The sequence below is a fragment of the Saccopteryx leptura genome, chromosome 8, assembly GCF_036850995.1.
Source record: "Saccopteryx leptura isolate mSacLep1 chromosome 8, mSacLep1_pri_phased_curated, whole genome shotgun sequence".
NCBI lineage: Eukaryota > Metazoa > Chordata > Mammalia > Chiroptera > Emballonuridae > Saccopteryx > Saccopteryx leptura.
In genome coordinates this window covers 14,196,811-14,219,687 of record NC_089510.1, presented here as the reverse complement: position 1 = coordinate 14,219,687, position 22,877 = coordinate 14,196,811, and the positions used below count along the sequence as shown (strand labels likewise).

Sequence of the window (22,877 nt, the reverse complement as noted above, 5' to 3'; positions counted from 1 at the left end):
GGTGTTAGTTGAGTTTAAATTGGTAAAATTAAATGCCACAATATAAACCGTAGCACCTATGTTCAAGACTAGTGTGCGAAAACCAAGCTAGTTACATTTAATAAAGACACTGATTCATATTACTGATTCTTTTGAACATTCATTGGGATTTTGAAGTAATGTCAAGGAAACAGTTATAGCGGGCGGGGGCTCTTGGAGTTCAAAAAAAATGTCAATTGCATACAGCTTCTCCATCTGGCCTTTAAGGGCATCCTAACAAATGTTTCAACAAAATTCATTGTGTGCACTGAGTCAAATAGTATTGAAGGGTGGGGGGGGGGGGGGCAAAATGTAACTGCTACCATTAAATTTTTGTAAATTTTCTTGTATATGGGATGTTTGGTAAGTTTCTTTGCTTAGTATGGTTCTTCAAATTTTGAAGCAATTGAGTTTTATTTTTTGGGATTTTTGAAGAGATTTAAAAAATATTAATATTGTTGGAAACTGTCATATACAGGGTATGTTTTTAGCTTACTGTATATATCAATGATTTTTACAAAATGAAATTTAAAAAGTGAAGAAACAAGGGACCACACATTTAAAAATCATAGCAATGTGGGAGTTTACTTTTTTTTTTTTTTTTTACTGCCATTTGTTTCTTTTGAATTGGTAGTCACTTGTACTCAGATAAGATGAAAATCACACCCTAGTCCTCATACTTTGATTACTGAATCTTAGTGCTCAATGAATGAATTGTTCTCACCACAAAACTCTAGGCCAGGGGCAGTTAAATTTTTCTTGGTCTTTAGCCTAAGGAAATATGACCCTCTCTAGAAGCACTTCCCATCTGTACACATAAAAGGGCTCTGTCTCTAACCATTACAATAGCTTTCTGCTTTTCCTTTAAGAAAAGTTTGGTAAATCAAGAAAGCTTTTGTAATGTGCTCCTTTAATCTCTACTTGCTTCTGTCTGTTCTTTTTATTTCAAAGTTTTACTCAGGAATTCTAACATTTCACAAGTTGGGAAGAAATGAAATGTTTGACTAATATAAATTGGAGCTCCACAATGTAAGATACACGCACACACACACACACACATCTGCAAGTATCAGTCTATGATTTTCTCCGAGAGGACTAGATTTTCTGACTATTTACAATGGATGGATTACATTTGAGATTATTTTCTCTTTCCAGTTAAACTAAGGTGAAGTGGTGAGACTGTAAATAGAGTTTTTAAAATGAATTATTTTTGTATTGTTTTGGGTGACTAGTTAATCTTTTGGATTAAATCGTATTGACTTCAGCTTTTACATATTAAACAGTAAGCAAACCAGCTGCTGGTGACCCGTTGTTTGATCCATTGCTTAGTTGACAAAAACACATCACGTAAGCACGGTAGAACCAGAACTTTGCATTTGATTTCTACACCACTGAGTTATCCCCGCACTCACCAAAACAGAACTCAATACCTAATTTCACATACTGTTGTTTATGTGTTAGGCTGGCCAAATATAGTACATAAATGTGTATGATAGTGAAGTATGCTCTGTTCCGTCTGTTCCATAGTAGAAATGCACATTTGTTTATCTGTCCCCATTTGTTGGTCTAACACGTAGTAAAGAAACTGAGATAGTATCAAATACACATTTTATTTTTCAAATAAAAATATGTACTTCAGCCATCAGATTTAAAAGTCGATGCTTCCTTTTCATCAAGTACATTTAATAGTGAGTTTTTTGTAAGTGATGGGAAAAGGAGATATTTTCTAGCAAAATTATTTTTTTCTAGCAAATTATGGATGTTATCATTCTAAAGGGTAATGCATTTTTTGGGGGGGGGGCAATTTAAGATGTAATTTATTGTGACATGTAGCCTGAACTCACTGTGCCTTTAAAAAAAAAAACAACAAAAACCAAAAACTTCCTTGTTTTCTGTTTGCCTATGGGATGTTTTCCTAGTTACCTAAAATTGATGATATCATCACAAATGTTGTAGCTTGTGCAAGGTTTTGAGAATGACGAAGAAGGTTTTTATAAAACAGAGGCTTAGGCTCCGCTTGAACACCCTGTCTCCCCTGCTAATCTCCTGTTTACAGTGAGCCATGACGGATATTGAATGGTAGGCGGCATACAGACCAGAATTAAAGAACATATGGGTACAGTTACCCTGGTTAAAATGGCCAACGTGCCTTGTATTGTGTATGGAAGATAACAGGACAGGTGGTAATCCATCTTCGCAGAGTGGAGACAGCTGCTATTTTCTGTAAGCTGAAGCAGTCTTTTCCAACGTAGTCTCACCTCACAGCTGATACGTTGCTCAGTCGTATAATATGAAACATACATTGATGTTTAAAAACCATTTTATTTCTCTGTCCAGTTCAAAAAGAACTTCAGGGGCCAGGCATAAAAAAAAAATGCAGTTTTTGACTGAACAAAAAAACAAACAAAACAGCTTCAGTTTGTATTTTAAATGTAAAAAATACATTTTCTGTAACTAGGATGGGTTTTCTTTTGAACTAGGTAAGAGAGCTCGCTCTCTTTCCTGTGTTCTGTAGTATCCAAATCTATAAAGGTACTAGGGCAAATGATTTGCTCATGTCAGCAAACGGTGTGTTAAATTATTTTTTTAAAATAATTTATCTCTCATTTAAAACTGTTTCTTATTTTTATGTGAAACACTCATCAGACACATACATTGGACTCGGAATAGCAAAATCTTCAGAATCTGCCTGGAAATTGCTTAACGTTTCTGTTCGCTTCAGAAATCCAATGTGCTGGATTTCTGGTGGACTGAAAACCAGATTTCCGTGTAGCTTCCAGGCCATTTCAGAGTCCAATTATCCCCTTCAAATATTGTAAAAATTTTGACAGGGTGTTCAATTGCAATGGCCATATCAATTGATTTAGTCCATCTCAAAATTCCCCAAAGGCAAGTTCAGGTTAAAGGTCAGGTTGCTAGTGCGTGACGCTCTTACTCATTTTAGTAAGATCGGAATCAGCAGTTTTCAGTAGCACCCTGGACATTATTTCCATATCTCTGTCCAAGTGTAGAGCGCAGTCAATATCACTCATTCAGTCCCTGTTACTAAGAGGTAATGGTACATTCACGACGTACCTATGAATGAAATAAGCTAGGAGTGGAGCTTATGCATTAAATTCTTGTTGATCAACAATGAATGCTCTGACTCTTGTTTAACTACTTAATTTCAATTTAGAAAATTTCCTGGGTTGTGCTCTTAAACATCCATTTTGTAAAAATTTGTGTAACTCTGCTGTTCAAAAGCAGACTTCAGAAATACTGACGTGAAGTCAACAATTATTTACCACAGATTGGATTGCAGAGGTTCTGTAAGTATGGACCTAATTAGCCATTACTTCCTTTAAGGTCTTTCATGTCTGTGGTTTCATGTTTTCCAGTTGTAAACTCCTTATATGATACTTACTGGGTTTGGAATAGTTGATATTATTTAGTGCAGTAACAAACTGAATGATCACTTTGACCTTTCTCCTCAAGGTGTAATTACCCCCAGCATGGTTTTCTTAAAGTGTAGAGAAGTTCTCAAACTTGTGTTTGCATCAAAGTCAACTGAATGATTTGATAAACCCTGGATCGCTGGGCCCCCACCTCCAGATCTTCTCATTTAGCAGGTCTGGGACTGGGCCTGATATTTTCATTCCGAGCAATTTCCCACGTGCTACTGAGGCAGCTGATTCAGAGACCACATGGCTTATAGACCATTTCAGATTCCAGTCACCCCCTTCAAATATTATAAAAATTTTGATAGGGTATTCAGTTGCAATGGCCATATCCATTGACTGGAAGGGCTAAAACATTCTTGTTCTTCTTTGGTATGAACACCACAGAATTTCCTTTGGTGAAACTAGGTGATACTTAAAGGGGAGAGGGAGGAGGTAAAGGAAGGTCGAGAGGGGAGAAATAGTAGTGATGAAAGGAGACTTGGCTTGGGGTGGTGAACACACAAAACAGTGTACAGATGATGTGTTATAGAATCGTGTACTTGAAACCTGTATAATTTTATTAACCAGTATCACCTCAGTGAATTTAATAAAGTAAATAAATATAAAGTCATCTTTTACTGAGGTGTAAAAAGAAAGTTATAGAAGCTTAAAACGCACAGCTCTCGACATTTATGCATCAGGTATGTGAAAGATAAAAATGTGACACCTTTGAAATGTGTAAAGTAGCTTAAAATTTCGGTAGTTCAACAAATACTATTTTATAGGACCATGTAAATTCTTAATAAACATACACACATGACAAATTGTCTTTTTTTTTTTACAGAGACAGAGATAGAGAGAGGGATAGATAGGGACAGACAGGAACGGAGAGAGATGAGAAGCATTAATCATTAGTTTTTTGTTGCGACACCTTAGTTGTTCATTGATTGCTTTCTCCTATGTGCCTTGATCAAGGGGCTACAGCAGACCAAGTAACCCCTTGCTCGAGCCAGCGACCTTGGGTCCCAGCTAGTGAGCTTTGCTCAAACCAGATGAGCCCGCACTCAAGCTGGCGACCTCGGGGTTTTGAACCTGGGCCCTCCATGTCCCAGTCCGATGCTCTATCCACTGCACCACCACCTGGTCAGGCTGTCTTTTTTTAATGTATAATTGACATATGATATATATTACATTAGTTCACTTCTTAGTGAGATCATATTTTTCTGTCTCTGTCTTCTAATTTCACTTAGCATAAATGCCTTCAAGATCCATTCATGTTGTCACAAGTGTTAGAATCTCCTTTTCTAAGGCTGTGTAATATTCCCAAACATATATATGCATATATATGTATACACACACACACACACACACACAATTATCCATTCATCTGTCCCTGGACACTTAGGCTGCATCTGTATTTTGGCAATTACAAGTAGTGTTGCAATGGACATGGCAGTTCATCGGTCTTTTGGAATTAGGGTTTTCTTATTTTTCAGATAAATACTAAGAAATGGAATTGCTAGATCATTGATTCTCTTATATATCAAAGGGCATTCATTTTGAGGTGTAAATTTAGTCATTTGTTCTCTCATTCAAAATAAAGAAGTTCTTTATTATTAAGGTTCAGGAGTATTTTGATACTTGTATTTTCTTTATGTCTTCATGAAATGCCACTATTGTTATATAACTTTACCTTAATTAAAACCATGAGACTTTCATTAATTTTTTTTATAGTTGAAAGTATTAGAATCAATTTAGAACACCTACTGGTTAATCAGCAATAAATACTGATAGTTATCTAAATTAACTTATACATTATTTTAATTGCAGAGTGCATGATATTAAAAATAAACTACTATTTAGAAAAATATACTGGTGGTCTAAAAAAATTATTTCTTTTTCGGTTTTTCTCTTAGAATTGTTCTTTTTTCCTTGATGTATTATTGACATAAATATCAAGTGAATACCTTCTTTCAAAAGAAAAAGGGAAATGAGAATAGCAATTTATTAATTTTTCGTTTGATGATTGAATTTGTTAGGAGACCAGAATATTCACAACCTCAAATAAATTCTTTTGCTGCCAGGAACTCAAATTACAAAGTTTCTTGGTGAGCCTATAATTAGAGAAAAGGTGTTTGTTATTCTTAGAACACTGTATTTGATTTAATATATCTACCTCTTACTCTCTAGAGGAATAATTTTTTGTCTGAAACTCTTGGCCAAGACTCTAACCCTTTAACAGTACAGGACTTGCATTGGCTACAGTTTCCTTTCTGAACCCAGTTAATAGTTACTTCTACACAACTTGAAACTTATCAATTACTCCTTTCTGTTCAATGAAAATGATTTTATATACATGTATAACCATTTTCATCCTAATTTTCTAATTTTAGAGTTTAACATGAATTGTGGTTTTCTATGTAAACGAGAACACATTTATTGTTTTTAATATACCTGGGATGACTCCAGTTTAGACACTCACAGGGCATTGGGAAACTCTAGATAATGAGACACAGTAAACACTGTTTTCCTGCCCTGAAATCACCACATCAGTCACCGTCATTAGGAAAAGCATGGGTCATAATTAGATTTTCTTTCTGCTTTACTACCTGAACACCTGTCACTTTAAAAATTTGTGTAATTAAAAGAAATCTTTAAATCGTTTTAAGCTTCATGATCATATTTTTGAATAATTCTAGTTGTTTTTAGTGCTCTTTTTCAGTGAACGTCTAAAACTGACGTTTTAAAATAGGGACTGGAATTGCATTTTACATTTTTATTGTATCTGTGTTGAAGACTCACCAAACAAGTCATCAGAAGGGCAGTTCAGCACTTCTAGAGTACAGTTAATCTACTGCTCAATGCAGCTCAGCTCAATAGCGTGCAGGGTCATCGGGTGTTCAGTACAGCGCATGCGTGCTTTTTATTTGTGGAACAGCAACTGCCCTTACGGCGGCTCCAGTACATTCTTCCAGTGCCGGCGGCAGCGTGGGATAATGGAAAGCTAAGGTTTACTAATGGCATAAGGGTTGCAATAGTGTCTGTCCTTCCAAAAGGGAGAGGTTCATTCAGCATATGATTATAATGATCTCAGAAAGTGGTAACGGAAAAAGAACCACAATTAGTACCAAATAACAGTCATTTTTCTGCTCATAACCAGTTTCTAATATATTCAGTTTAAATGGTTGCTCAGACTGATGGTAGTTCTCCAATACATATGAGTCATCACTTTTAAACGCTGTGTTTTGCAAAACTGCATATTTACTACAGAGCTCAACATTAATGTTCATCAGTTACCTTAGTTTTGGAATTGTGTCCTCTGGTCACCAGATACAGTAGGAAATAGCTAGTTTTCTTGATGGTAGGTTGTGATCATAAATGTACGATTTACATCATAACTACATACAAATAAGGTGAATAAGGTAGCATTTTGATTTTGATAATGGTGGCAGCATGGTGTAATAATTAAAAGGGCAAGCAAAAGAATTTAATTTTGGTTGAATATCAATTTCGTTATAAGTATCTTTCTTCACTAATACACTCTTTAGTTGATGAAAACCAGCTAAAAATAGTTATCAAATTTTAAAGAAAGGTTTAAACTATTGTAGTTTTATACTTTTTACTATTTCAGAATCTCATTTTATTATATAAATATTTTTGCTAAGTGACACCCCCCTTTTGAGTGGCATGCAAGTTCTTTATGAAAAAGTCGAAATGCTTAGAATTTTTTATTGTCGTTTCTTTCAACTGAAGGGAATTGTTCACTTTTTTAAAAAAAAATAGCTTTTAATATTAAGATTTAATATGAGACTTCCTTGTTTTAATGTTTTTATTACCTCCTTTCTTTCTCCTGATAACACACACCATGAAGTAAAAGCACTCTGCTGGGACCTGATATTATTTCTACTGACCATAAACTTTTAACTGTCGAACTTGTCATGAATACACTCCAGAAGGGAGGCAGTAAGAGCTGTAAAATAGCATGAATTTTCTCAGACTGTTACAGCTGAGAGTGCACATTTATTTCTTCTGTTTTATTTTCTTTCCCCGTCTCATATCTGTGTATTGTCAGTCCTTGTATGTCAACAGAGTCAGGACTGCCACGGACAGTTATATAATTTGTTCCCTGCAAAAGATTACGCTGGCCAGGGGAGCAAGTGAAGGTCACAGTCCAACGGATGTGTCTCTGGACCAGATTTGTGGAGTTGGGTCTCCAGGACAGGCTCTCTGGTTGATCAAGTTCCTCATCTGGTCACTGTACCTTCCTCTGTCGCTATGCTAGATTCATTCATTCATACTCTGTTCACGATTGCTTCTCAGAGCATCCAGAGGTCCTATCAGGGAATCCACAAGGTCAGAATCATGCATGAGTAAAACATCCACTCAGAGTTCCCAATAAAACAAGGAATTTTTACGTAACAGATTACAGAAAGTTCATTGATGTGGTTTTAGATTCCACATGGCCAACAACCCTTAAGGAAATACCATGTGTTGAGTGTTGGTGTGGTATGAAAGAACACTCACAATTATCTAAAAGGGTTGTGAAAATACTCCTCCCAATTCAAACTAGATGTCTTTGCGAGGCTGAAATTTCCTCATATATTTCATAAGCTAAATATATTGCAACAGACCAAATGCAGAGTAGATCGAAAAGTCCAGCCGTCTACTCATTAAACCAGACACTTAAAACAAATCTGCAAAACTATAAAACAATGCTGTTCTTCTCACTATTTGCCTGGAAAACATATATGTATCTCTATATATTTTATAAAATGGGTATTTATGCTGACATGTAATAGAGTTTATTTTTTCATTTTAAAGTAATTAATAGATATTTTTAACTTTCTCCATTTTAATTGCTAGAATAATTACATCAGTGTATACAATTCCCATAAATAAAATAACACTTTGGGGTCCTGAGTAAGTTTTAGGATTACAGAAGGCTCCTGACACCAGATCATTTCAGAACAGCTGCATTAAGGTATCAGAATGTCTCACTTTTCCTTTGTTCGCAATGATAATGATGTTGCAAATATTGGACTGAAGGTGCCCATGTAACGTTTGGTCTGGGAGGGTTGCTCGTCATAGGAAAACGGACTCCAACCCTCGTGTGTTTCAAGGATCACTTCAGTTTTCACATCTGACTCACCGTGAGCCAGCGTACAGGTGCAGATGTGTTGACTCAACTCTGCAAACACAGGGAGATGCTGCATCAGAAAGGCCAAGTCAGTGGCTGTCAGGATGGTTTTAATTAACAGTAAGGCCCTCGTGGTCCCGCTTTGTGTGCGCTTCAAAATGCTAGTCGTCCACTGAGATGGCTCACAGATGAGGCCCTGGTTGAAGTGCAGCTGTGACACAGGCTTTTTTCAAGACAGGAGAGAGGAGTTGAGGGCGAACGAGTCCGTGTGAATTAGGAGCTATTTTCTGGGAGACGCTGGACAGCTGGTCTGTTTATAATGATTGTCAGAGCAAACCTTCTATGGCAGGGAGAACCTCAGGACGCAGGAATAAGATGGTGCTTGGTAGTGATACCCAAATAACGGATACATTTAAAACCAGACAGAGAAATAAGAAAACAACAACAGCAACAAACCCTCCCCTCCATATTGAGACAGTTCTCGCACGTTGATTAGAAATATGTTGACTTGTACGGGGATGTGCTTCTGCCGCCATGCCTGGTCTTGGCAGCCCTGCCCTGAGCTGTGGAAAGTGATCGATCACAGCACGGAAAGCACGGGCTTTGAAGTCGGTCAGACAGCGTCAGATCCAGACCCTGCCTCCAGCTCGGCCTCTGTGCGTGTTGGGAAGTCACCTGGCTTCTCCAGGGTTCTGTCCCTTCATCGGCAAATGGGTAATACTACATTTCTTAAGGATTTACTGTGAATGTTAAAACACATTTAAAGTACACTTTTCATAGTGCATGCTCAATTTTTTATTTATATCTATATAAATATTTTATATAGATAGAAATACATAGACTTATATAATTTATATATAAATATATAAATAAATGTTATATCTATATTATGTATAGATATAAATATATTTATATCTATCTATACATAGATAATATATTATATATATATATATAATTTCTCCGTCCTCCCCAGTGTATACTCAGCTGTCATTTGTTTAATGTTTGCTAGCAACAACAGAGTCGTCATGTTTGAGAGACCTCTCTCTCCCTCTCAGTCTTCCTCCTGTTCCTGCCCCTCTCCCTCTTTCTTGAGTTTAACTACATCAGCGCTGTTTCATATCGCAAAGGTTACGGCCTGTGAAGGCGGATACAAAGCATTCAGGCAGGAGCTGCTGAGTCATTTTCGGGAGAAATAGTAGTAAGCTCTTAGGGCACCTTAGGAAGAAGTACCAAAGTCAAGGCAGTTCCCAATCAATGACAGCATTTCATCTCTCAATATTGAATGTTTTTAGTTCAAACAGAAACTTGTGTTCTTCTTCCTGCACCCTCCTATGCTTCAATTACTTTTAAATAAGGCAGAAGCCACTTAGGGAATTATACAGAAATAAGACCACTGGTCAAATTGACTTTATTATTTGTACCATAGCCAGTGATTCCTCAGTCAGAAAGAATGGTTCTGGGCCTGCTGAAGACCAACTTGAGACACAGATACTGGTATGCTAAGGGGATCATTTTATTAATTTGAGAGAATGAGTTGTTGAATAAAGATAATCATATTTACATAACAGACATTCATCTATTAATGGTTGTCCTTTGTTTTCTGCAATCTGAGAGAAGCAAGCACATGTGTCAGTGTGAATAGGTCTGTGTTTCTGTGACTATGTACCCACGTAAGTTCCCTTGGATGGTTGTGTGATTTTCCAAATTGCTCCAGCATGTACGAAGAGCACGTCGTTCTGCGCTCCTTTGAGAGCATATCAGTCCCAGCTTTTTGTAGATATACTAAACAGTTTGGGTAAAGAATGAGATATTGATGTTCGGGGATTTTTTTTTTTTTTTAACCTCAGTTACAACTTTGCCAGGGCTAGTCTTAAGAGCCAGAAGAAAGAATTAAAATTTAGTTTCAGTTGAGTTTAGTTTTAGTGTCAGTGCCTGACGAACTAGCTGTGTGGTGACCATTTAAACAGATTGGTGTCATAGAACATAAAAAAGTTCATCAAATGGATTTTAAGTTCGACTCAGTGTTACTATTTAAGTAATACCATCATTTATACATTTTTAGAAAGTGACTTTAAACCTCCTGAACTGATTCATACACTTTGGGTTTGAGATGCATGCATACACCCAAGCACGTATACATGTGTGTATGTCTAGATAATATATGTGCACTAATAATAATGACAGTAATCTAACAGATACAATTACATTCACACCACCTAATATTTCTGAAGTATGTGGTGTCAGGCCCTCCCTCTTTCTAGATGAGGAAAGTACCCCGGAATGATTAGTTACATACTTACTTGACAAATGGTAGAGCCTGAGTTTGACTCAAAGCCATATAGCCTAGTCTCTTGTATTCAAGTTTTTTTAAACTGATTAGATGGTCTCTCTAAGATAATTAAGCCTCTAAAAGTTGCCTTGGAAGGCATATGTATAAACTTTAAAATAATTGCCTCAGTGTTTTTCAAAGAAACTGAATCTAAATTTGCTTAGTTTAGACTTCTTTTTAATGGAGACTAAAACACGTGTGGTGTCATTTTTTTTTTCCTCCTCTCAGATGCTTTTATATGAAATATGCCTTTGAAGTTAAGCTGGAAGGCAGGTGTTGCACATGGGTGTGTTTTGGGACAAAGCTCCCAAAAGTAAATTAGACTGAATGCGGGGAGAGCATTTAATTGTTTCGCAGCTCACACTTTCAGTTGGCCAAACGGAAAAACCATAATATTTATGGTGTGTGCGGCATTTGAAGGAATAAAAGAGGATCTAAAAGGATGCACTTCATTGAGGATTATATTAATAAAAAGTGGCAAGCATGAATTATATTTCCGATTTTTTCCTTATTTGTGTACGTTGGAAAAAGTTATATTTCTGTTTGCCCCATTAAATTATGGCTACCTCTTCCTTAGGACAGTAGTTTTTGAACCCTGGAAATAAATATAAACAAGCAATTCTCAAAAGCTTTTTTAACTTTTATTTATTTATTTACTTTTTGAGAGAGAGAGAAAGAGAGAGAGAGAGAGATACAGACAGGAAGGGGGGAAAGATGAGAAGCATCAATTGGGGAAAGATGAGAAGCATCAATTCCTGGTTGTAGCAATTTATTTATATATTTATTTATTTAATTTTTTAACAGCGACACAGAGAGAGACAGAGAGAGGGATAGATAGGGACAGATAGACAGGAATGGAGAGAGATGAGAAGCATCAATCATAAGTTTTTTGTTGCAACACCTTAGTTCAGGGGTCTCCAAACTTTTTACACAGGGGGCCAGTTCACTGTCCCTCAGACCGTTGGAGGGCCACCACATACAATGCTCCTCTTACTGATCACCAATGAAAGAGGTGCCCCTTCCGGAAGTGCAATGGGGCCGGATAAATGGCCTCAGGGGGCCACATGCAGCCCACGGGCCATAGTTTGGGGATGCCTGCTTTAGTTGTCCATTGATTGCTTTCTCATATGTGCCTTGACCGTGGGCCTTCAGCAGACCGGGCAACCCCTTGCTTGAGCCAGCAACCTTGGGTCCAAGCTGGTGAGCTTTGCTCAAACCAGATGCGCCAGATGAGCCCGCGCTCAAGCTGGCGACCTTGGGGTCTCGAACCTGGGTCCTCCACATCCCAGTCCGATGCTCTGTCCATTGCACCACCGCCTGGTCTGGCGGTTGCGGCACTTTTGTTGTCCATTGATTGTTTTTCAAAAGCTTTTTTTTTTTGATTTGACCATAATGACATTTTTCTGTGACTTAGAAGTAAAAGAAAGTGAACAACAGGGGAAATGAAACTGTAAAGCTTGGAATTTAAAGACAATATGGGGAATTGTATCTTTTACAATAAATAAAAAAAATGTTTTAACTTTTCCTCTTTAACAGAACTTTTGTATTAATCTGCCTTCTTAAGAAAACACAAAATGAAAATTTTGTTACATAAAATGTTATCCTGGTGTACTGAAGCCAGCTGAAGAAAAGGCAAAATAAATCAATTTTGATTTCAGAAATCTCTCACTTAAACTGCAAATTAGAAAGGGATTTATTCTCAATGAAGACAATAGAATGGATAAGAAAGGTCTGACCAAAAATAGAGCTTTAAATTATTCTTTAATTACAACCATGATTTATATATTTAAATATACACCTCTGCTTCATCACATATTAAAAATTTAGTATGCATTTTAGTTCACTTAATTAAGACTTTTTAGAAAATTTTGAAGATATATTTCATAATGTGTAGAGAATATTTTACCCTTACAATAGCTTGAGAAATCATTAAATATTTGAAAATATCAAGGGGTCATGGATTGGTGGGCTTGAGTTCGAGTACTTTCTAGACTGGTGTTTATCAAGGATTCTAGAATGTGAGCTGGATCTTCATTAAGTATAAGAAAATAAACTGATTTTTCTGAAGAGAACTAAAAAGGACACATATTTCATTAAAACAATCTTTTCCTCTCCCCAACGCTAAATGACAGAAAGAAAACAATGGAAAAAGTGGCCACTTGTAATAGAAAGAGGAGTAATCACGAAAGTTATTAGTAGACATTTGATGAGATCTAATCTACCTATAGACTACGGTATTCTGTCAAGAAAAGAGAGCTAATGCATCTTCTAAATATCAAAAGACAGGAGCCAATTTATGTCTGTCAGACCTCACTTTTCACAGATTTAATTCCTTGCTGTTAGAGAAAGAAACATTACCACCATTGTAATCAAATCTCCCTCTTGATTTTACTCAAAAATAATTTTAAAAGCTTTTTGACAATTTGAAAGAACATTTTATAATAAATGGCATGATTTAAAAAATCCCTACCGGATACCAGAAATTATAATTAGTAGTAAGTTTTAATATTTTCTATTGCTCCTCTTCTATATTTACTGTATTTTTTTAAAGTCGGATTTCTTCAAGGCATCCTGCCATTCACTACTAAATCTTTTTCTTTGTAAACATTGAAGAGTTGTACACAACTTAGCCTGTCTCCAATCTAAGTGAACTTTACATTAGTTTTTTTTATTTTATTTTTATGGGCTGAGTGAAAGTCCCAGATGATATTTTATTGGTTAATTAACTTCTTAATATTTGTAGGTGTGGCATCTGCTGTATTCTGGATTGTCATGACATAATGAAATTGTGGGCTGGGAGACACAAATGTGGACATTTCCCCTACCCATTATACTTCTTCCACAAGCAATAGATCCTAGTTACTTCAGGTCAGCATGACATTGTGTGCAAAATTGCGTACGGCATTGGGCCAGATGAGGCATTGCCATACATTGCTCATGAGCATGCAAATTGCCACTTATCAGGAAAAGAGCCTCACAATAAGTGAACAAGCAATTTCTCTCTCTGTAGCGAGGCAGTTAATGTCTCTGTGGATGGATGATGAGAAAGAGACAGATGAGATGACTGAAGGTGTTACATTTCACTTTCTATTTTATCTTTTTCTTTTTTGCACCTTCTGACAAATGAATGCTACAAACGTGTTTGCTTCCAACTACTGTTCTTTCTATACAACACGACATTTATTTGAAGGAAAAAGATAACATTTTTATTTTATACTGGAAAATAGTCAACATACTCTCTAACTCAAATTTTATATATATATATATATATATATATATATATATAACTATATATATATATATACATTTTTAAAGAGATATAAAAAATCCATTTGGAAACATTTCATTTTCAACACTCAAAAAGCACAGATGAACATCTGCACACTTAAGTGATCATTCGGGTACACTCATTTTTAAAAAAGTATGTAGGCAAAGATAAAAGCAATAGAAACTGTTGTTCTTGAAACTGCTGTTTTGTGTAATTTAATCCAGGGAAACTTTAAAAATGTTTTAACAGAATTTAATTTTAAAATGTCAAGGCATTTATGAATATACATTTTTTAGTTAATTTAGCAGCCAACATTTTCATGAAGAGCATGCTGCAAGTTCTTCTATTAGATCTACAGTTTAAGAACTTTAAAATTTTATATTCTTAGGCCTATCAAAATGTTTTGAATGCTTGGTATGTTCATTTAAGACATGATTTCCTACATATATTCTTTTTGAGAATTATATATTTACAAATGACATTCTTATTTGCCTTTTATCTTTATATAGACATTGAAATAATAGAAATTGTGAAATAATTGAAAATTCATAAAGAGTTTCCTTGATGAGCCAAATTAAATATTAATTTAACAACTACTTGTTAATATCATATGTTGGTATTGATTCTATCTTAGAGAAGTGCAATTATGTGTAACTGAACTTTCTGTTTTCTTGTGGTTGAGCCTTAAATACCATGTCTTCTGGTTGCAGCGTTTTTTCCTGGGGCACAGATCATATTTCTTACTGCCAAAGCCCAGAAATAATAGCCTCACACATCCAGAGTCCCAAAGGCTTTCCTGCCTGCTACCCGGAGAGCAACTGCAGTGCTCCGGACTGTGTGTGTAGACAAGTCCCAAACCAACCACGATGCTGTTGAAAGCAGTTTCATTGCATAATATAATTCATAATTTATCTACATTTCTCTCATTGTTTTAATTCCCAACTGCTAGCCTACCATATTGACAAATTATTAGATGCTGCCTTTATTGTATAGGATATGAACTTTTCTAGACGATGGATTTTTTTTTTTTTTTTTTTAAGGAAACCATCACTGTTTGGGATAAATAGGGAAAGGAGGAAAAGGAACAGTGATTCAAATCTGTAATGCAGGCTATCACTTGCATTTCTTTTACTAATGAATGCATGATGGTTAATGCCAGCTTGTGAATAGAGGGTCTTTATTTTTAAATCATTTCTTTTTCGTTTATAGCAACGTCTGAAAAGGTTATGTTCACAGAGTACATAGCCTAGTTTCTCCAGTTCCGGGACAGTCTCTAACACCAAACGGGAGTATATAAACTAAGCTTAAAGTCTACTCGCTATCTTTAGTGTGATATAACCATGCATCCTTCTCCTGAATACTGAACAGCAGAGAAATAACGGTTCCCACGATTTAAAAACATATTGCTATTAATTAACAATCACTTCTGTAAATCACTTAATTCAGATTATTGCCGTTGGTCTCCTTTGCAATGAAAGGCATCCACAATTTCAATGGATGCCGAGTATATGAAATCACATGTCGTGACACTTTGCAGGAGCTTGGATTTCCATCTTCAGAATGGACACTCATCTGCTGAAGGTGTCCCTCAGCCTCTACTTGTTTTATCTCTTAATAAAAATAAAGAAAAGGGGGTACTATTTTTATTCGATGACCAGTTACAGCTCAAAAGGATCTTTACTATTTGAAAACTGAGCCAGTTAATGATTCCAGAATTTGGTGAACATTGGAGCACTTGTCCTGGCGCAGAACGATGGGAATAAATCCAATGAGAGTGAGAGGAAAGAGCAAATGTACTGTATGTAGCCTGGATATGCCTGGATTTTCTTTTTTTTTTTAGACGTCTTACACTGTTGGTGGCTCTTGACTTCCTATTTCTTCTCTGCCAGTACCAGTCTGTGGCCCATTTCAAACTTTGTTTTTTTCCTTCTGTTTACGAAGTAACTGAAAAGAGATAAGGGTGACAAAAAAAATCACTTGGGGGAGATAATAGAATTTGGAAATAAAGTATAAAATAAGCACTATCTGTTTGTATTTTTGTTGGCTAAGTAAAATATGTCACATGTGAGTTCACCCACTCAAAATTAAGTTGTGGATTAACAAGCATTTCCAAGTCAAAAATCTGAACAGCTCTTTGTGCCATCATCTTTTTGTTCCCACTCAAGAATGAGGATTCATTAGTGACATACTGACTAATTCAAAAATTGTAACAATAGTCATGGTATCTTCTTGTTTCTTAGGTGAATTGACTGAGCAGTTTTATTGAAAAATAATTGTAAATGTTGATTCATTTTGCGGATTTATTTTTTAAAATGTATCAGGTTTAAATAATATTTATAGTGCTCTATAATAAATATAAAAAATAAAAATGTGCTCTTGGCTATCCAGGTGCTTTCAAATGAACACAAGTGCAGCACACATATTCTAACTCAAATTATATAAATTTTAGATTTTAATGGTCTCGGCCAGTTAGCTCAGTAGGTTAGAGTGTCAATCCCAAAACAACAAGGTTGCAGGTTTGATCCTGGTCAGGGCACACATGAGAAGCAACTAGTGAATGCATGACTGAGTGAAACAACAAATGAATGTTTCCCTTTCTTCTTCCCTCTCTCTCCTTCCTCTCTTTATCTGTCTAAATTATGCCCTGGCCAGATAGCTTAGTTGGTTAGAGCTTCATCCTGAAGTGCACAGGTTGCTGGTTTGATCCCCGGTCAGGGCACATAAAGGAACAGCTCCATGTTCCTCTCTCTCTCTCTCTCTCTCTCTCTCTCTCTCCCTCCCTGTTTCTCTCTAAAAGAAAAAATATATATTATTTTTAAATATTTTATTTATAGATTTTAAGAGGGAGAGAAAGCAGAGGGGGGCGGGAAGTATCAACGGGTCGTTGCTTCTCCTATGTGCCTTGACGGGGCATGTCCGGGGCCACGAACCCAGAGACCGCAGAGTTCCAGGCCCACACCCCATCCACTGCGCCACTGCAGGTCGGGTTACTTTAAGATTTTAATTGAATATTTTTTTTCCTTTCTTTAAAGTAAACTGATGAACAAAATTAGCCCAAGGACAAATATGCTCACTACTTGAGATATACATGAAACAGAGGGGCTATTCCCAGGCTACCCACTTGGACATTTGGGGGGGGACATATTCATAGACCCCAGACTTATGCATACCCTGGAGTCATCACCAGAAGGCCTTCTGAAACTACTGATGCTTGTGTTCCCCTTTAGAGATTGTAAATGAATTGAGTTGAAGTGTGACTTGGGCTTTGAAATTTTTAAAAGATTCCAGGTGATTCTATTGCTTAGCCAGCTTTTAAAATCACTAGTCTAGACCTTCCAGGTACAGAATAAGAAGGGTGAGATCCTGGTCACTTTCACAACTATACCAAATTGCTTTCTAACAGAAACAGAGCTACAGATTATGGCTAGCAGACGCTCATGTGAGTGCGAGAGTGTCTATGTGCATGCTTTCTCGTCTGCACACACAGCTAGTTAGAGTCAGTCTCTTACTTACCATGCTGTTCTAACTCCATCCAACTGTCAACTAAGAGTTACATTTGTGTAGGCAGAGGGGTTTACTGATGAGACTTCTGGTGTACCTAGCGGGTAATTTAATCCCCAGGAATCTCTCTCCTTTGCACCTCCCCCACTTGGAATACCAAATGAATACATCTAATAAATTGGAAAGAATTTATAAAGCCTTGATGAAATTATTACAGCAATCAATATACAGTAATATTGAATGTAAACTGTAATTGAAAAAATAAATGCTAAATAATACTTTAGAATTTAAACGAATGGTAACATTTATTGGACACGTACCAGAACAACGCTGTCATTTAGAGCTATTATCGCATTTTACAGTTGAGGAAACTAAAGCAAAGCAAAGACAATATAATCCTCTTTGGATACAGTCTTTTATTTTAAATCAAGTTAAAATTCCTGGTGCAATCAACATACATATTTGAATAATTTCCCCCCGTTTTAATGGGGAGAGGGAACTGTTTGAGCATCATGCATCTTGACAGCCCAGAACATAATTGGCTAAAAGCAGCTGTTTCTTATAGTCTTAAGTCTCTGAAGGTTTTGATGTCTTGAACAGTTGAAGATATGTGAATGGTGATGAATAATTACTTTTATCTAACAGGATTAATTAAACATTTGTTCCTCCCATCTTTGAAATTTTGAGGATTGCTTCTAAGTATATGAAAAAAAAAAAAGTGTGATTCTTATTTTCTAGAAAGATCCCAGTTCAGAAAATGTCACTCCTTTTGCCAAATAAATCATCAAATGTTGTTTCCAGATCTTTGTCTTAAAAAGTGTGGTTGTTATTTCGAAAAATTGGCTCTTGGTTCAAAGGATTATGTTCTGATGAAAATAACCACCACAACACAATCACTGTTTTCTGTGCAAATGAAGTGCCCGGATGAACTATTGTGATAATAATGCCAAACTCTGCCAAGGCACAGATAATTTCCCCCCAAGAAAACTGTTACTTTGGAACTGATTTGGTTATGTTCCGGGTTTATCCAGTTAAACAAGAGAATATTCAGTTAGTTCAACTTGACTGATTTTGAGATTTATACTTTATAATTTCTGACACCTAATAAAGATAGATACGGTTTTCTTTCCCATGAAATATTTAAAACTGTTCCTTAAGCAAGAATTCCGTGTAAAAGCTTCAACCATTTTGAAAAAATAAGGGAGTCCTTTTTCATCGTTTATAACCCTCATCACCTTGGATTTCTTCTCTCTGTCACTCCCCACCCTCTCTCCTCTTCTCTCTTCTTCTTTCCTTCCCTTTCTTTTTCAAGTTTACAAAGTCTCATTCAGCATTTCCCTGATTCTGCGGATCGAAAGAATACATTTGACCTTCAAGACAGCACGGATGTTGGTAACCATGACTGTCCGCAGCAGCAGCATTTTTCCGACTGCGAAAGGAAACTGATGGGTATCCGGGTTGGCACCCTTCGCACTCCAAAGCTCCCTTCCCCCTCCCCGTGGCAGCATTCAGACTCCCAACTTGCTTCGTGTCAAAGGCGTGTTGGGCTCTGTAATAAATCACTGATGAGCAACCAGCTCTCTGATTTCGGTAGTGCAGCCTCTGAACATTGATGAATGTGGTCCTTCAAAAACGGAACAATGGCCCGTGCGCATAGGCCCAGGAAGGCTCGCCCAGGGCCGCGGATAGCTTTGTTCCCGACTCCGGCCCCTCTCCTTACAGTGGTCTCTTTCTGGCTAAGCAGGGACCTCGGCTAATTGATTAACAGAACCTCTGGGCCGCCTGAGGTGGGCCTAAAACTGGGATGTCATCAGGGGTTTTGAAAGACTCCATTCTTGTCTCTGGGGCATTCCTGCACCACATATGGCAGCCACCGTAGTCAGAACAGCAAGGCTTCTTATTTTTGGAAATTTGGGTGGATTTCTATGAAAATGTGCTTCTGCTGTATTATTCTTTTTCCGTTCACCTTACGGGTTATTCTTCTAGTAGTTGACAGGTATGTTTCAGACTAAAAATGTAATATATGATAGATTTATCTTTCCTCTTTATTTGCCTCTATGTTATCTTTCTTTCTCTCACTTATTTGCGAGGAAACCCATTTTCTATTTTAACAGTTGTTCATAAATGCTGAATATTCATCGGAAGTTAAATGCATCACAGAATTTTGGTACTGTTTATTTTTAAACTGTATCTCATGGGGTGGTTTTTGATTTATTGAACATTGAAAAATGAAGTTTTTATTTTTCATAGCTTTGAATTTTCACTTTCAGGTTATCTTCGAAAGTGTCTGAGGTGTGGCTGAGGGAAATACTCCTGTAGATTCCTTTCTGTTCTGTTAGGGCCATATGTTCTTTTAATTTGACCTATGAATTTTATAGGTAAACAAACTCTACTTTTTAAAGGGAAAGAAACTGAGATTCAGCTAAGTCTTGAAAAGATGCAACATTTATGGCAAATCCTTATCTCCAAGTATTCCAGAAATCTTGCTAGAAGTTGTTTCAGGAGGATTTCCTCTTTTTATGAATAAGAAAGCTGAGGAAAGCAATTGTGCCCCAAGTAAGAATTGGTGAGCAGTGAATCAAAGACCAGAGACTCTTCTGTGGCCTTCTGTGTATCAATATATGATCTGTAGGTTTCTTTCTTTCAAGAGAGACATTTCTAATACCAGAAACTGGAGAAAAATATGCCATAAAATTATATATATTCATTCTTTTTTTTAAAAAGATTTTATTTATTTTAGAGAAGAGAGAGAGAGAGAGAGAGAGAGAGAGAAAGGAGGAGGAGCAGGAAGGACCAACTCCCATATGTGCCTTGACCAGGCAAGCCGAGGGTTTTGAACCGGCGACCTCAGCATTCCAGGTTGATCCTTTATCCACTGCGCCACCACAGGTCAAGCTATATATGCATTCTTTTAAAAAAAATTTATTTTTATTTTTATTTTTAGGTGAGAGGAAGGCAGACAGTGAGGCAGGCTCCTCCTGCATATGCCTTGACCAGGATCCACCTGGCAAGCCTGTCTGGGCCTGATACTTGAATACTGAGCTATTTTTAGCACCTGAGGCTGAAGTGCTCCAGCTGAGCTATCCTCAGCACCTGGGGGCCATGTTTAAACCAATGGAGTCTTTGGCTGTAAGAGGGGAAGAGGGAAAGAAGGGGGAGAGGGAGGGAGGGAGAAGCAGATGGTTGCTTCTCCTGTGTGCCTTGATCAGGAAATGAACCTGGATGTCCATACGTAGCACTGATGCTGTAGCCACTGAGACACCAGCCAGAGCCATAAAATGATATTTTTAATATCAGGGGTCAATTTTTGTAATGTCAAAAGAGGTTGCTTCTATGAAATAGGCTAAAAGGTTCTTCATTCGTTAAGTAGAGATTATTCTCAAAGTGTAATACATTGTTTTAACATCGAATTATTTTATTAAAATTTACGGTGGTTAATTCTTTAACCTGCCCTTCAAATTTTTTTTAAAAATTTATATAGTATTTATAAATGAGTCATGGGGTTCATCTTAACAAACAGACTATGCACAAGACCTTGCAATGCTTCTGTGTGACATTCATTCAGAATTGTAACTTGAGCTGTTGAGAACACATCTCTCAAGTAGCTTTGGTGACCGCAGGTGGGCAGTGGGCATGAATGGGCTGGGGGAAGGGATGGAAGCTGTAGGCACGTGCTGCTCATGTCAGAATGAGGTTTCCTTGCTGTGTGTTCTAGGGGACTGATGGGGAAAGCCAGAGGGCAGTGGTGGCAGACCTGATGGGGTACAGAACTGAGGGTAAATGTCCCTTCCTTGAGTGGGGTGGGAAGGGGAGTGTCTGTGACTAGGTAATTAATGTTACATTTCTTTATATGTAAAGGGATACAAGGTAACTCAGATGTATAAGTATAAACTAGGAATGGCCTGAAATAAATGGTCCATTTAGACACACAAATTAAGAAATCTGAACTGTTCCAAAACATGAACTAAGCGCTTTTTCTACTGACCCACCCACCTAAAATATTGCAGCCATTTAACTTAACTGATTTAAAGTGAGAATTTTTAGTCCTTCATTTTGATACTCAGAATACTTGCAATAATGATGATGATGATAACATTCTTTTAGCTATTGCTGTTGCTACTAACAGTGCTAAACACTATATATTTATTCCGACAATTACTCCACGTGTATAAAGCAGAATACCCCCGTTTTGGATGAGGCTCAGAGAGAATGCATAGCTTGTCCACGTTGCTTATCTGGCCACTGCCAGAGCCTGTCTTCTTACGCTGAATCGGCAATGGGTCTTTCTTCCAGAGTCTACACATGAACAATTACTCTATCTTAAACGAAATAACCAAACTTTCAATTTTTTCTTTATCATGGCATGACTTTTTTAACATATTTATTTAACACATAATCAGTAATGAACGCTTTTTTTTAGCCTGTTTCAAATGTAAACATCCCCCCCCCCCAATTTCATTCATTCTTTTTATTCAGCAGTAGTTTTTGAACTCAAGAATTCTACTGCTTGTCAGGTGCATAGCACAATCAAAAGACAATGCTTGGTGCCCTCATATTCTGTTTATGTGTCTTCAGGTTGCTGGTAGTACTCAACCATCTTGATTTTTAATGAGGGACTCTGATCATTTTTTTGCCCATGAGAGGTCAATTCCTAGAATAGCTCTTTCCTGAGATGTTCAGATTTTTTAGTGTATCTTCAGTGCAACAAAGCGGCTAATTTCAGTGAAGCATCAGTATCCTTATGCTTTTACTTGAATTCGGAGGATTGTCTGATATTTTCATGGTTTACATTCCCCAATTTCCATTTTAATATGGCTTAAGTATCAGGAATGTACTCCATGAGGTTTAAAAGATATCATAAAATTATATCAAATGATAACATTAATGTAATGTGCTAATTTTTTTGAAGTTTAATCTCGTATACTTATTCTCACCCCAAAATAGATCTTTCCATAGTTCCGACGTTCTACTGAATATTGTCAAGCCTTGCAGTGTGTTTTCTGATACATCACTTATTTGATTTTTATGTACGGAAGACACAACAATGTGAGGAATGAAGTGGCCCCAGTGGTATACTCTGGACGGGTCGCAGCGCAGCGTCCATGTCTTTATCATCATCGTGACTCAGAAATATCGTTAGCTTTACAAGTGAGTGGATTTGTATTCCATCTGAATGAACTCGAACCTAATTCTACAATGGTATTT

The 22,877-nt window shown here is 36.8% G+C and overlaps 1 protein-coding gene across 6 annotated transcripts in view; it reads left to right on the top strand.

The window, feature by feature from the left end:
• ROBO1 (roundabout guidance receptor 1) overlaps positions 1–22,877 on the top strand; it is a 1,145,453-nt gene that overhangs the window by 811,997 nt on the left and 310,579 nt on the right. The window lies entirely within an intron of this gene.